The following is a 17,525-nucleotide window of genomic DNA, read 5'->3' as shown; positions in this document are numbered from 1 at the left end:
ATAAAATTTCCTTGAAAAAAATAAACATTTTTGGCTAGATTTACCAAGGTCAATTCATTTTTTTTATGCTGATGTTTTGTGTTCCTCTTAAAAATTCATAGCTTCTCTGTTTTGTCTCCAAAGTATTTCTTATTTTAGGGTATGTTTAGATTTTACACCACTATAAATAAAATCTTTCAAACGTTTTATTTTTTATTTCCAGGTCCTATTTATTTACAGAGACTATATTTGTGCAATTACACGTAGTTTACAAGGTTCTAAACCGCTGGAGAATATTCATGGGGATCAAAGAAGTAGGTTAGTTATTTTTCTGATTTTGGAATAAGGTTAGTTGTATTTTAAAAGCAAAACGTTTGAGAGAAAAAAAATCATTAATTTTTCTACAATTTTCTATTCGTGAGTTTTTCGTGCAAATGAAAACGAATATAAAGTTTTTATCTCATAAAAAAATATTCTGGCTTACTTTGCTGTGTCGTTTGTTCATAAATTATTTATTTCAATATCAACGCTACCCATGATTTGGACAACATAGCGTTGTCACGTACGTTCAAATATTTTGTTATGATGAAACCAAATTGATAGTCTTTTTTGCAGTCCAAATACCCCTGAATATAAATCTTTAAAAAAATAATTTTTTTATTCAAGATTTTTGCTTTCCATTAGGCTTCGATAGCTTAAAAATGCACTACTAATCTGTCCCAAACTTTACAGAAGTTTAGAATCCTTTAAACTACACGTCACGATATAAGTTTGCTTTTGTAAAAAAATTATAACTGAAGATATAAGATAAAAAGTAATTTCATCGTTATTTTTCCTCACTTATAATGAGATAAAAACAAAAAGCTTTTAATATAAGCTCAAAAAAATAAATCCGAGTGCATTGAATAAAATATAAAGGAGTTTGAATTTTTAAGTAGAACTCCGGATAAAAAAGATGCCCTTGCATAATCTGGTCGAAAAATTTTATTTTTTTGTTTATTACAAAAACTTCCATATAACGGCTTTAAAAGGTGCTTAGAACGAATCCGAATTTGATTTTTCAAAAATATTTCTTTTTAACCTAATTTACTCAGAACTTCTTTTGGTCGTAGTAACTTTCCTAAGTTAAAGCTCATTAATAACGATCTTACATAATATTTTCATACCCTATTCCATATAGCATAAACTTCGAAATACACGCATAACGAAAATTGAATTCAATATTTAAAACAAATTAAAATGCTTGTTTTCTCCGCTCCATTGGCTAGAAAGCCGCTTGACTAATAATTTTTGATCTAGCATAACAGTTTCATTGATTCTATTTTCAGTCCTTGGCCTCCCCATGTTAGCCAAACTTGCTTCAGTCCTGAGTATATTTTTCATTATCTGAATTTTCTCAGAAAACCCAAAGAAAGGAACAATGTCACAATTTTTATTATCATAATGGATATACGAAGCCAATTTATTTCATATCACTTGATATTTGTGCACTTTTCTCTTAGTATAAGATGCGGGGGGAAATTCATAAATTAACCTTTATAGGGCAGAAATTATTAATAAACAGGGTTATTAAATTTAGGGTGGAACCTTAATTAAAATGTACTACCACGATCGGGGGTACTGAAAGTTTCACTATGGAAAAATCGTTCAAAGCATAAAAGCAACCCATAAAATCAAACTTCCCTTCCGTCTTCCTGATTTGATTATAACAGTCATTTCAAAAAACGATGAAAAAGTATCTTTTGTTTGAGAACATCCCATTTGATCAAACGCACTGGTATAACTTGTCAAAGAGGAGCTTGTAAAAAATTCAAATGAAAATCCTCCCCACGATCCTCTAGTCTTTATGTCCTTTTTAAAGCATCCTTAAAAAGAAAAATATATTGGATAAATAGGTGTTTAAACGACTCAAGCCATATAGTTATTTTTTTTTCTTGAATTTGAGTGTAATTTTTAATAAATATTTCCATGCTTTCAACTTTTTTCTTTGGCCGTCTTTCATTTTGATTTTTCGTTTTAAGCCTTTTGACTTCTTATGAAGATTCGTAAGCGGTTTGTAATACGGTCATAACGAACTAAACACATAATTACTCAAAAACACAATTCCTCATTGGGGACTTCGGTGTAGAAATTTTTTAGTATTTCCATGACCGAAATTTTAATTAAACTTTCGGGAGAGAAAACGTGCTTTTTTAAGCAAACCGCAATACCTAAGTTTTTAATTCGTCACTAGGATAAGCTTCAAACCGTCTCATATTCAGGATTGTGTACTTTCGGAAGTTTCTTTCTTCTTCAAGGATTAGGCTATAACACTTCCGGGTAAAACAAACTTCAAATTTGTACGTCGGCAATAAAATCTGACAGAATTGGCACCGAAACAGTAAAAACGGTTAAATTTTAAAAAGAGCGCCATCGCCTGTACCCCCACTGGGAAGAGGAAGGCAATGGAAGGAAGGAAACTAAGATGGTTGCATGTTTCTGCCTTGTTAAAACGTGCTCTGGCTTCAAGACGGACCTACCTTCTCACAGGTTTTTAACGAAAATACTTATTTCATAAATACAGAATTTGAACGTTATAATAAAATACAGAACAAAGAAACTTCTTCTATTCTAAAATACTTCTACTTTGTACAGAAGGAATGTTATATTTTAATATTTTATTGCTCCTATTTATTCTTTTTTATTGATCACAAGGGAAGACGCACCTATTTTTCACAACTAATGCACAAACAGACTGAATCGATATTATCAAATATGTTACCATTGACAGAGTGACGATAAAACATCCCCGCTCTAGATGACATTTCCATAAATTGCATGCTAAATTGGATCTGTTCTTAATTGAATATTGCGTACTAATTAATACTGTGGTACTGGCAGCATTTGAAATCTTTGCCATTCGTCCGATGAAACGTTTCAAAAGGTAAACAAGCATTTATTTAGTCTAATTATAACTTGCAAAATAGTATATACTTGGTCGCAAATTAATTGCCTGTGTTCATTATCAGTCCTTGTAAATTGGTTACATATATGCTCTAAATTCCTATAGAACCTTTTATAAAAGTGAGAATGTGCAGAGATAGAAAGAATTAGTTGGAAAATCGAAGCTTTTTTTAAATTAACACACCAGCACCTGTGAAACTGAAAAAAGTGAGATAAAGATAAAACCCAATTACCCACGTTTTCATCATTTATATTTAAATTTTTCATTAGTCTTGCGTTTGTTCCTCAGTTCTGCTTGTATTTTAACAATGATAAATGTTAGATTTGACATCCATTGTGATATACTGGCTTAAAAGAGATTTTACCGGGATGATTTTATACGGACAAATTAAGTTATACGATAATTTGAGCTGTTTGACGCTCAAAAAACTTTAATTTTAAATTAGTATTTGTCATTTACTTACTTACTGAATTATTTACAAGTTCACCAACGCATTATCTGCACGAATAACTGAGTGTTTGAGAAAATTATTGTGTATGTGTGTTTCGGAAAGATATATGCATATGTATAAATAAAGGGGAACGAACGACAGATAAAAGTAGAATAAGAGAAAGAAGGAAAAGTAGAAAGAGAAAGGGTGTGTTTCATTTGAAAAAGATGCTTAAGCGGGGAACACTTTCCCGATGCAACTGTATGCGACGCTATCCGATGCTACCCGACGCAAATCCAAAGTCCAGTTTTCCATAAGATTTTACTACCCCTGTGCACATCTGCCCGATGCCACGCAACGCTACCCTACTCTACGCTCTGCGATATCACTGTGCAGATTTTCGTCGGGTAGCATCGAATACGGTCGAAGACAAAGAACACTCACACTTAAAGAACACACTTACGCACCGACACTCATATCTTTCTTTCAAACTATATGTATTTTTATCGTTCTATTGATTACAACATACTTATTTTAATATAAACCCAATTAAGCGAGATCAAATGTTCATTAGTTTTTAGTTTAAAAAAATTAATTTGAATGATTTGGTTGATTGATCAAAACACCGGGATACCATTTGTTGATAGAATGAATTTCAATTTATTACATTTGCTCATAAAATTTAACTAAAATTTATTGCACGACTTTGCTCAAAAAATTTAACTTACAATTTATTTCAAGAATTTGCTCATAATATTTAACTAACAATTTATTTCATGGANATATATATATAGAGAGAGAGAGAGAGAGAGAGAGAGAGAGAATATTGAGAAGAGCTAAAAATTGATAAATAAATTAGAAGACTAGTTGAATGGGCGGAATAAAGGAGGGAAATAACAGGACAAAAATGATAAAAAAGAGACTTAGAGACAAACACAAAAAGTGCAAATGTGAAATTTAAAGTAAGGTTGAAGTGAGAGGGAGAGGGAGATGGGATACTGGGTCTGAAATTTACCTCGCTAACAGTTCTGGATTAGAATACCGTAACTTTGAACATTTCTAGTAAGCGAGAGAAAATTGAAAAGAGGGAGTGACATTGAAAGATTAATTCTGAAAGAGTTAAGAGATAGTTGACTGTATATGTGGAAGATGGAAAGATTGAAAGAGGAAGATATTCACGTCACAATGTGAGAAATTACGACGGTGAGTATATAGAAATAAAGAGATAGGGGTGCTGGGAGAAAGTGAGTATATGATGATAAATATAGTGATATAGCTTAAATGCACATAAACTCTTAGAAACAGAAATATATAGGTGATATAAGTAAGCAAAACGAAAAATAGTTAGGGGGAAAAACAGATGTAACAAATACGTATTGAATATGCAAATAATCTATTATATGTGATCATTAAAGTGTATATCAATTGTAATTTGTTAAACCCATTATATTTTGTGGCGTAATTGACCAAATTATTTTTTTCAATTAATTATTCTTTCTATGTAAGGTCTTTGTTAAGATGAAAAATTTAGTGCCACGAGCGGGATTCGAACCCGCGACCTTCGGCTCTGGGCGTTAGAACTCTCAAATATGTTAGTTGAATATCCATAGTTGGTAAGTTCTCGCTCATGAGTTAACGGGGAGAGTATAGAAATTGAATGAAAATGCAGACATTAATAACAATAAACCAGGGTACATAACAGAAAATGAATTTGTTAATATTTAAAGCAATACTTCAGTAAAGTAAATACCAAAATAATGCAAATGTAAGTACGTAAGGCTTTTAGAAATTGAAGGAAAAAGCTACAATGTAAAAAATTTAACAAGGCTGGATGTTTATCGTCTGAGATCTCCGTTGTCTGTATTGTCCCCACGAAATTATAATATTCCGGCAATCCATTTTCTGCTTGATGAGCCGATTCCTTCACCGGCGGCAATGCTGCGAAAGTGAGTGTCGCTGTAACAATGGCTGTTTATTCCGCTCTCGCGACTATGCTAACGATCCTTGTTATTTTAATAAATTTAAATTTCAAAAACCCACCCGTTAATCCGGTTTCTGAGTACAGCCGGATTTATTAATTGAACACCGACGTAGCTATTGATGTCATTGTTTATGCTTATATTAAAGTTCAAGTCTGTATATAAATCCTATACAAATAATAAAACATTTTCATGCTAACTTATCGATACATATTATATTATTAGATGCGGTTTTCTCTCAATTAAGTTCTATTAAGATTGATAAATCACTTGTACTTGAAATTCCACCCTTACTTCTTTATCAGTGTAGATTTATATTGGCCCATATTCTTCAACAACTTTTTAAATTTTCCCGGTAGTAAGGTGTTTTCCAGTTTAATGAAAATAGAATTTATTATACTATACCACTGTATAAACATGGAGAGAGGAATAATATAAAAAACTACCCGCAAAATATATCCTCTATTTTCAGGCAAATTATACACCCATCTCAGCCTGGATTCATTAAAGGTCATCCCACTCTAACTAATCTACTAATAATGACAGAAATAATATACAAGTAAATTGAAAAAGGGAAACAAGTTGATATCATCTACACAAATTTCTGAAAGGCAGCATAAAGTAATAATCAAAACTTAAAGCAGTCTGGTCTTCTGGTTGCTGGTCTTCTCACTTGGTTTTCAAACTATTTGTCACGTCGCCTCCAAGTAGTAAAAATAAAGGAGTATCAATTTGAGTCAATTAAGGTATCTTCTGGTGTTCCCCAAGGTGCTCATCTTTCCTTACTTTTTTTACGAGGGTTCGCAACAGCAGAGGTCATATAAACCCCCAGGGTTCCGGTGTTTTTCAAAAGAAGCCCATTTGTGAGTATGTCGGGATCGAATGCTGGGCCGGTGGATTTAAACCCAGGACCTTTACCTTACAGAGATGAGCGCCATATCAACACCCCTCTCTCCTCACTATTGTTCAATATTTTTATTAGCTATTCTCTCCTTTTAATAATTACCTCTCTTCTACACAGATTTCTTAAAGGCATTCGGCAGAGTTGGCCATAAAATATTAATATGAAAACTTAAAGCAGTCTTGTTTTCTGGTTGGTGGTATGTTCTTTTCTTGGTTTTCAAACTATATGCCACATCTTCTTCGAGTAGTAAAAATAGGAGAATATCAATCAGAACCGATTAAGGCATTTTCTGGTGTTTCACAAGGTGCTCATCTCTCCTCACTATTGTTCACAATATCCATTAGAGATGTGGTCCGATTGACCAAATAAATTCTTTCAATTAATTAATTTTCAATTAACCTTTATGTAAAGTATTGGTTGATATAAAAAAGTCAGTGTCACCAGCGGGATTCGAACCCACGACCTTCGGCTAAGTACGCCGCTGCTCTACCACTTGAGCTATCGTGACTTCGATCCACTAGGACACCAACTTTCCATCTCGATCGAAGTGACGATAGCTCAAGCGGCGTATTAAAACGAAGGTCTATGGTCTATTGAAACAATTTAATATTAAATTATTCCATATTTACTTAGCGGTCATAATTGACCAAACAAATTATTCCACTTAATTATTCTTTTTATCTAAGGTTTTTGGTTGAGATGAAAAGCGGATTGGAATCTCGCTCGTGAGTCTAATTTTTCATGTCAACCAAAACCCTTAGTTTAAAAGAATAATTAACTAAACGTTGAAAAATCCTACAAAATTAGTTTTTATACATCAAACTCTTGTATTACTTACAATTATTACATAAATAGTTCCTATTTACTCTCAAAAAACATCACAAATGATCTTGGTGTAATCTTTAATTATAAACCAGATTTTAATACACACATTGATAAAATAAAATCCACATGTTTAAAAGCGCTAGGCTTTACTTCTTGATGATATTCAAAAAATTAAGAGGCAAATTCCATGAAAAATATTGTTCTCACATCTGGGATCCATCATGCAAATCTGAAATTTCGGAAAGTATAAAATAAATTCTTAAGCATGGCTGGCTTTTAAATCTTTCCGATTATAATCAGTTTCAATCCCAGTTAAACTTAATCCCATTAAAAACCCACAAATTACACTTCGACTAACTCTTTTTAAAATTATTAATTCATACATCGACTGTCCTCAACTTCTAAGCAATATTAACTTATCCACTACTCCTTATCAGCTTAGACAGCATAGTGGTTGCACACCACAATACTAACTATGGCAAAACCTCACCGACACGACACGATAGACAGACTGACGTGTTCCGCAAATGGCATCCCTCATTTACACTTATTTAATTAATATTTTCTTAACCCAATTCACAATTCGCTAAACAAATCTTGACAATTTAAGCAACTTCTTTGTATTTACATAATATTTTTTCTTTATCTTCCATCCATATAAATATTATTTTAAATAACACCATATTATGTGCGGTTGAGATGGGAAGTTGGTGTCCGAGGGGACCGAGCTCAAGTGGTAGAGCAGCGGCGTATCAAGCCGAAGATCGTGAGTTCGAATCCCGCTTTTTTATCTCAACTAAAAACCTTAATTAATTGTAATATATTGATTGGTCAAGCGGACCAAGAAATTAGTGAATTATGTGTAAGCATTGTTGACATGAATATTGCCAGCATGATGAGCTCTTTTTTTGAGTAATTACTTGTAATATTCGTATATTTTTGTACAAGGGTTAAATACGTATTTTAATATATAAATAATATTCTCATATTCTGACACAATTGGCCACAGTTGTGAAAAGAAAGGGTTTTTCTTCCTGTTATATAAATTTATCGAAAATTTATCGCAGCCGAGATTATGCAGACATGGCCAAATTTCATGTAACATAACGTAGTACATTTATAAACAATAATCGTTAAATATTTACGTTGTTGCGTCATCAATGTATATACAACCCACACCTACACACACTTACACTAATTAATTTGAAAAGTAGAACAGTGGATCTTACATCATTAGTATTTATTGAGAGAAATAGAGAATCTTTTAGTCGAGGAAGTCTGACGGGTTGTTGCATATTTAATCGGCCGGAACAAAAAGTTAGATCGATGGGCGCGTAGATATTTAATTAGACGGATGTGTACATAGGCATGTACTTAGCCGTGGTGACATTTGCATTTCTCCTGATACTTTTAAACAACTGGGACACGCAAAAATATACGTATGGATCGATAGTGAAATACTAAAATTAGATGCTTAGATGGTAAGAATTAACTGTCATTTTCAGAAATAACCTATTGACAAGTTTATTTAAATTTCTACCCGCTTATTTGCTACGACGCATCGAAATAACACATGTTAACAAATATGAACCTTTGTTCACAACATTGAATTGTTTCAAGAGAAATGAAGTACGAATTAAATTCTCAGTAGGACCAAACATCCGTGTTTTTGATTGTGACAATTCATACTGTGGTAGGGATGATGTTAACCGTTCGGTGAATCAATGTTTCCAACTTATGTGTAAACTTATGAAATAATAGTTAAGATATGCATTTATTACTAATGTAACTAGTGAAATCTATACTTCTCGGTCCTCCCACTTACTTTCAATTTTTTCAGTTGCTTCTTGTATTTATACACATATTTATACTTTTTATTTTGTTTTACTTATGCCTCCTTCTCACTCTCTCGCTTTCTCTCTCTCTCTCTCTCTCTCTCTCTCTCTCTCTCTCTCTCACACACACACACACACACACACACACATACACACCACAAAGCATCAGGATCAACTTAAGATGTTTGGAATCTCCGAAATTTGTAGACATGAAAAAAATTTCTTTCCTTTTTACCTTAATTTTTCTGTCTATTCCTAGCTATCTCTCTTATCATTAGTCAGTTGGTAAAATATCTTTCCATTCACCTACTGTCCTCCTCTTTCTTTTTCTCTACTCTCTCCATTTATTTATTTGTCCTTCTCTATCTCTTTCTTACCATCTTATCATTTGCCAGTTAATAAAATATCCGTACATTCACCTACTGTCCTCCATACACTCCCAAGCCATCGTTCTATCTCACCACTGTCTCTCTCTCTCTCTCTCTCTCTCTCACTCTCTCACTCTCTCACTCTCTCTCTCTCTCTCTCTCTCTCTCTCTCTCTCTCTCTCTCTCTGAATTTAATTAAAAAGGTTATGTTACCATACCACTTAAAAATTATTGATATAATTATGATAAAACCTCTGAGAAAACACAAGCTCTTAAGTTCATATTGAACCGGCATTACGTCACTTATTGGGTCCGTTTGAACTCGCTTGTTTGTTGATGTACTCAAACGGGTTTCGCTATTGACGCATCTTCAGTGAGGAACAGAAATCCCCGGAGATGGCGCAATGCATAAATCCGTACATCAACAAACCTGCGAGAGAAAACGGATCCGATAAGTGCAGGTTCAAAATGAGTTCACCGACTCGTAGACGAACACCAAGCATCAACTTAAGATGTTTGGATCATCCGAAATTTGTAGACATGAAAAATAAAAAGTTAATCTTCTGTCACTCACCCTGTCCCTTTTCTTTCCCTTTCCATTAATTTCTCTGTCTTTTTCTAGCCATCTTTTTTTACCATTTGTCAGTTGGTAAAATATCCTTACATTCACCCCCTCGCCATCATTCTGTCTCCCTCTTTCTCTTTCAATCTCTCTCTCTCTCTCTCTCTCTCTCTCTCTCTCTCTCCATCTTTCTCTCTCTCTTTCTCTCCCCTCTCCCTTTATTTATCTATCTCTATCTCTCTCCCTCTCTCTTACCATCTCACCTTCTCTCTCTTTTTCTTTTCTCTCTCCATTTATTTATCTGTCCATCTCTATCTCTCTCTTACCATCTTACCATTCGTCAGTTGATAAAATATCCTTACATTCACCTTCTGTCCTCCATTCACTTCCTCGCCATCGTTCTATCTCACCACTCTCTCTTTCTCTCTATCTCTCTCGTCACCCCTCTCGCTTTCGCCTCGTTCTCACTCTCTCTCTCTTTGTAATTTCGCATTAAGAGATAGAAAGGTCTATGAGACCTACTTTCGCGTTTATTTCTATAAATAACTCGTTCATTCATTCTCTCTCCATTTGTTAATTCATAAAATATTCATTCTTATACTTTTACACTTTATATTTAACTACTCTTCTTGGTAGCTGTCTGACTTTGTGTCCTGACATTAATTATCTTCCCTTTCTTGTTAACGCTCTTTCTATCTTTACGTCCCTCTTTCTTTCTCGTGTGTACATTAAATTCTTTTTACATATATGAATATTACATTTAATTATTATTTATAAATAAAATTTCTTGAAATGAAATATGATATAACTGTATGTACCAATTTTTACAGAAATAATCTATAATAATAAACAAATAATTATAAATAAAATGAAAACGTGATTTTTTGATATGTTGAAAGACGAGGGCACATATTAAATTTTGCTGTTGTTGAATTTTATAAAAATTACTTAAATATAACTGTTGTCGGGAGCCAGGTTCGAGGAATTGTAGTCATGTTTCGACTAGTTATTTTACTAGATTCTCAAGATGATATCAAGATTGAAAAAGGAGTTATTTTCTTCTCTCCCATGGGGGAAAAAGGCTAAAAAACAGGCCAGCCCGACGGAAGGGGTCGATCTTCGGAACCAGCCAGAGCCCTGGTGAACGTCCTCCTCTTCTGAATGGGTGCTGGAACGGGTCACAGGTAGTTCCATTGAGAGAGGGTGCGCCATTCATGGACCCTGACGTCACTGCCCACCCCCGGGCGCCCACCCACATATTGATCCAACAAGTGGAAAGGGTTGGGATGCCAGTCCTCCTCACAACTACCTGTCCTCCCTTTGAGCGTTTTTTTCCGCAAAAAATTCTGTTTCTTCTATTTAAAATGAATAAAAAGGGATAGTTTTTTCTTTTGAAACAATATCAAACTCTTAATACATTTAACATTATATTTGGTTTTCAGTCATTGTGGTATGTCTATCCTGGCTGTTTCAATATAACAGACATCTTTCAGCTTCTTTACAATATTTTTTGATGGGTCTGACAGCCAAAATAGACAACATACTAACACGCTTGAACGTCTTACATAAAACGTATAACATACACGTTCTATATTTCACGAAATCTTACAAAAAAAAGTTTTAATTTTTTGACAACATACTAACACACATAAACTCAAAACCAACAAAAGGAGGATGGCGTGAAGTGGAGACGCCGGACTAAAACAGCTAAGATAGGTAGACCCAAAAGTTCAGAAACTACCACAGGTTCATCACCACACACAGATATACAGACAAAATCTTATTAAAAAAAAAGACATTTTTATTCCTAACAATATAAACGACATACTAACATTCCTAAACTAAAAATAAAACAGACATTGCAACACAACATTCACCTCAGAAAACAACTGAATAACCCACAAGAGATGCCTTACCTCGCCAGACCAAATCATCGAGGACAGAAGAAAGAAAGTACAGGTTCCACACCAACAAACTCAATCTCTAGTGTGGATGGCGAGAAGGGTAAACATGTCCGACGGATCAAAACAGCAAAAACAGGAAGACTAATGTGATAAGAAACGGCAAATAACAAAGACGTTCTAATTCTTTAAGAAAACAGACTGTATACTAACACATCTCAACTTCATCCACAAAATAACTGACAGACTATCCCGCCACTGAATATGTCGAAATTGTGTTCCCGAGTACTCATCGTCAACAAGACAAGAGGATCTTTAGCGTCCGCACCTGGCACATGGCCTTATCGGACGTTTTGATTCTCAGAGAGCTGACGCACTTCTGCATACGACGGAATGGTGTTACCGCCGCAGCATTGGTGTAGAAGTTTCCCAGCCCCTAAGGGCCAGTACAACCACGCTCTCCGCTTGTCCACTCCGAATGGTCGGGCCCGCATTGTTCATCGGGTCGTATGCCGCACGCGAGGGGTAACAGGCCGAAATACATCGCTCCCCCCCCCGCTTACTCCCTAGATAGAGAGGGCCACTCTATCTCTCTGAGTATAGAGGCTCCCCCAGCGTAGAAACTTCCGGGAACGCCCTAGCAGCGGTTTAGTTTAAAGTGGAATTGCTAACCACCCCCTAGATGAGCACCGCCTGCGGTAACGTCTCTTATCGAGCTCAGCCTACACCTGTCACTGTATATGTCGAAATGTCTAAACCCGTCTGACAATCGAAAACTAAAAGGATAGTATGACAAAAATGATTGAAAACGACCGAAGTGTAGGTTCAATACCCCGCAAACCGAAAAATAAAATATCAAAATATAAATTGACCGATATGTAAATATATAATGTATTTTACTATCGATTAATAGATCGTAGCTCTTGTTAATGTACTACGTAAAAGAGATGATGGGAGTTGCATCGAAATGCTATTAGCCCGGTGAACCGGTAAGGACTTAGGGCTTGAGAAAAGGGGAAGTACTGAGGCGAAGTTCAAAAGGAGCTTTGTATTCACAAGAAAATTCCAGACGTTCCATCTTGTCGAATCACGATCCAGAAGGCTTCCAACTCGCCGAAGTCTTTGTACTTTATCAAAGCCGCGCTCTCGCAAATTTAAGCCCTCACTTTGCCATCCATTAACTCTTAATATGAACACTTAAATATGTAAAGTAGCAATTAAATTTTTATTTGGAAAACCGAGACAGTTGAGGCAAAAAAAGTAATTTTCAGCATTCTTTAATAACTTTTTTTGTATTAACAGTCTCCTTCTAGGTCATTAGTATATATAAATCGTCGTTTGCCTCCAAAACCCTCCATAACAAAGCATGGCGTCCTATTTCACCGGCGAAATGGCAATAATTGTTGCACTTGGGTCGTAACGTGTTAATTCACCCTTAAAATCCACTCTGACTTTTATCATACTACACTGTTAACATTGCAAACTAAAATAACATGTTTTAACAATTCGGTAGATGAATGTTAAAAAAACACTTTACATTATACTAAAAACATACAATACTACTACACTATTTTTACATACAAAGAATTGGTTGGTCCGGTATGCCAGATTTAATTTTTAACGATTGTAGCTTTGCAAATTGGCTAAAAGTTCTGCAAATTTTTAAAGATTGTGGCAATTTTGAAATTTAGAAATAGTTCATCTCTGGTGCATGTAATCATCCTTGTTTGCGGGGCATGTGCCACGTTTTGATTTCATGCTAATCCTCTTTTGCGATTATGAAGCCGGCCGTCACCGGATCGGGTCACGTCTTCCGTCCGACCTCGATCGAGCTCCCCGGGGCAATGTACAAAACCCAAATAATCCCATATAATCTGCTGGAAAGGGTTTGTCGGTAGGCGTGGGGTTCTTTAAGAGCCCCGAGGGTTATTACACTTATCCCCGAGTTTTCCGCATTTCGGGCCCATCCACGACCAGCCGGGAAACGAAAATATCTTGGATAATTTACTCCGCGTAGGTGGTGTTTCGGTTGGTTTGACCGTTATTCGAACCAGTCGGTGGTATCGGGCTGATTGGAGGCTTTGTGGCGAAGCTAAGTTGATCTCCTGTCCAATACAGACACGAGTCAATCCAATTACACATCACTGTATTAACTAATCGGTTCGTGGTATATAGAATAGCAACGCCGAGGACTCATCAAAACAACCAATTTTAGAGTTTTACGACAAAATATCCATTCACACAATGGAAATTACCGAAGAAAATAGGGAATTTTTATTATGATTAAAGGTTTTGGGACTTACCTGTCTAGAAAACATCCAGGCCGGATAATCTCAAAAACCAAAAAGGCTATTGATTTTCATTGTTAAATATTTGCTGAATTTTTGAATTGAATTTGAATTCTTGGAGGTCTACCAAGCACCCCCATAGTTACGTTAGAAGCCGAAGCTTGTGAGCCCCCTCTGGAAATGAGGCGCAAAAAATTAGCGTTCAACTTTCTTATCAAACTTTTTTGTCAGGAAAGTCCTATATTTAATAAAATAGTTACACTCACTGAAAAAGTTCTAACCTCAACCTTTTACCAAAAAAATAAATCCCCACCCTAGTGTCGGCCTTCCTACAGTCCGTTCATTTCATCTACTCCCTGTTTAAAAGCCCTGTGGACCCCATGTATCAGATGGAGTACGAGGTACTAATTAACAATTTCGACACATTTTTTAAAGATTATTCCCAGCTCGACTCGCATATTGTTCAAAAAGAATTCCTAGCCGACATTAACGAGATATATCCGGAACATGTGCACGTATTTACTGACGGCTCTTCCATCGATGGCAAAACAGGTTATGCTGCTTTGACCCTAAACATCAATACAAGGAATAACATTCGTTTCCAACTTCAATGTCTATTTATACAGCAGAACTAATTACGATAGATAGCGCTCTCGATTACATACGAAAATTGGGTGATTCCAAATTTTGTATCCTCACAGATTGTCGAAGCATTGTAGAAAGGATAAATAACATTACCCCAGAAAATAAATGCAGAAACTATATTTTTGCCCAAATTTGTAGGAAAATGAGACAAAAATCATGAGAAAAAGGGTGGCATTGTGTTGGGTGAAAGGGCATGCAGGCTTATGGCAAAATGAAACGGTGGACGCACTTGCAAAGGAGGCTGCAACATCAGGTCCAACCCTTGACATTACAATTCCTAAAGATGACGGGAAAAACTTTTTGGAAAAGTTTTGTAGAAATCTGTGGCAAGAAAAATACAACGCATCAAATGTTGGCAATTATTACAGGTCACTGTTCCCTGAGGCGATAGCCCACAAGGAATTTCAAAGGAGTTCTATTCTACTATTTTTAGACTGAAGACAAATCATGGTCTATGGGGTAGCTACAATAAGAGAATCGGTTTGTCATCGTCTCCGAACTGTCCCACTTGCGATTGCCCTTCAAATCCTTCCCACATAATTTTTGAATGTCCAGAATACGAAAATGAAAGAGACAAAACTGCTAAAAAATCTGAGCAAAGTCCCAAACATTTCCAAACCAATAAACTTAGAATCTGTCCTAATAAGCAACAATCCATCAGCTTTCAACATAATCTATGGATTTCTAAAGTCAATAAAGGTTTCTTTTTGATTATCTTCAACCATGAAAATTTAGAAGATTTAGATGATGGAGCTAAATGAGTGGGTGCGGGCGCGCGGCGGGGACCTGATCGTGGTCGGCCGATCCCGCTCGACAGTAAAATGAAAATAGTAAACTTCATGGATAATATGCCAGCGTAAACCCCCAAAAAAATATTTGTAAAAAAGCAAAATTTTCTTAATTTAAATGAAAAATGGTGTTGGTTTATTGAAGATTCTTTTGTAAAGACTTTTTTAAATAGGATTTTGGGTTATTCTATAACCTCAGTTCACAGTTGACGGTAGTTATGCCAAAACATTATGTTGAGATGTTATGGAATAGCAAGAAATCTACACAAAAATAAAAGAAAAATAAGTTCGCTGGAGTATCGTAGTATCGTCTATAATGCGACACAATTATCTATTGTTGAGAAAGTTCTCTTCGTAGAAAAATCCAAAACATAATGAACATAGATTTTTCACTGCCGAAATAAAAAACACGAAAAGTAGAAACTTGTATGAATGACCAAAACAGCGATGACTGATCAAACCGTAGGTTCATCACTCCACGGACGGCTTTATGAAATCAAACCAAAATCGAAGACAAACCTACCAAAATGATCAGAAACGACAAGAATACATATGTAATAAACACGTAGATATATAGGTAAAAAAATTTCAAAAACACGTTTTAATTACTAACAATTTTTTTCCATTACTTCCTGCAGAAGAGGAGTTTATTCTGAATCTTCCTTAAATTTAATTAACGAACTTATAAATAGTAATACCACTAAGGCACATACTAACAGACCTAATCTCAAAATAATCAAAAAACATAAAAGCAACATGTTCACCTCAGACACCAACTGAAATCCAACAAATGAATATGAATGACAGGTTAAAAATGAAAAATGAAAAAACACAAAACTTATTAAAATGCAAATTTTCGTATTTAATGAAATTTTTAAATACAGCATTTCAATTATATAAACTGTGTTATTGTTTATTTAACTATCTATATATGTCAGCGGTCATAAGCAGAAGTTCCTAGCTTCGAATTCCGCTCGTGACACTAATTTTTTCATATCAACCAAGACCGTAGATAAAAAGAATAAATAATTTATATTTAACATAGAATAATAACGTAGGCCCAGGATTTCAAGTTATAACCATAGAAAAACACAAGGAAACAGAACTAATAAAAGATTTTAAAGAACGTTAAATTTTGACCAAACGATTAATTTTCTTGAATGTTCATACCTATTATAACATACTTGATGTTTTCTCTGGATTGTTAATTCTATATTTAATCGAACATATGGTGTGTTTTGGGCTGTTCGAAAGTCAGTCGATTCATGTTAAAACGCCATGTTAATACCTCCTTGTTATATTAACACATTTACTCGATTTCCAGACTCTGAATTGGTACTTCAATAGCGCTAGTCAGGTGTTCTTTTCGGTGTTGAATTCAAGCTTGTTAATAACATTGAGGGTTAATGCGTTTTACCTCAAATCGGTCTTTGACAACGCTGGAATACAATTTAGATCCTGTAAGTAAAGTTCGAATGAATTAAATTACCAAACTTTCCCCGGTCGGCTCATCCTCAAGGCTTATAATCAGATTTATCTTCGTTGCTAATTTGAGTCTTAATAATCCATGTTATCGCTAATATATTGTAACTATTTGAGAGTGGCCGGCCCGTTAAATATACTCGAAATTCGGCTCATGGCCGTAATGGAAAGTCGGAAAGTCGTATAATTTTACAACTAGTAGTAAAACAACAATAAACGGAATAATAAAGCTTTGCAATTTACTATACTTAAAATCTACAATAAATTAAAGTACTTGACCACAAATGCATTTTTTCCTAGATGTAGAAAGATGGAAAATTTGACCACACACTCGCGTTATATTTGTAAAATTTCATACTCAAAAAACATCTCGTCCGTCTTTCGGATCTCATTACTAACTAAAAATTATTGTTAACTAAAATCGCGAAGAGAGAGAGAGAGAGAGAGAGAGAGAGAGAGAGAGAGAGAGAACGAGTGATAGCGGTGGAAAGATGGAGGAAGCGTGCGACGTACAGACAAACCTAAAAAAAAATAGTTTGAGAAAAATGATAGAGAAAGATGAATAGAAAGAGAAAATATTGTTTGATAGTGCATT

The sequence above is a fragment of the Cimex lectularius genome, unplaced genomic scaffold (genome assembly GCF_000648675.2).
Source record: "Cimex lectularius strain Harlan isolate CLEC.00 unplaced genomic scaffold, Clec_2.1 scaffold124, whole genome shotgun sequence".
Taxonomy (NCBI): domain Eukaryota; kingdom Metazoa; phylum Arthropoda; class Insecta; order Hemiptera; family Cimicidae; genus Cimex; species Cimex lectularius.
Note: the sequence above shows the minus strand (reverse complement) of the source record.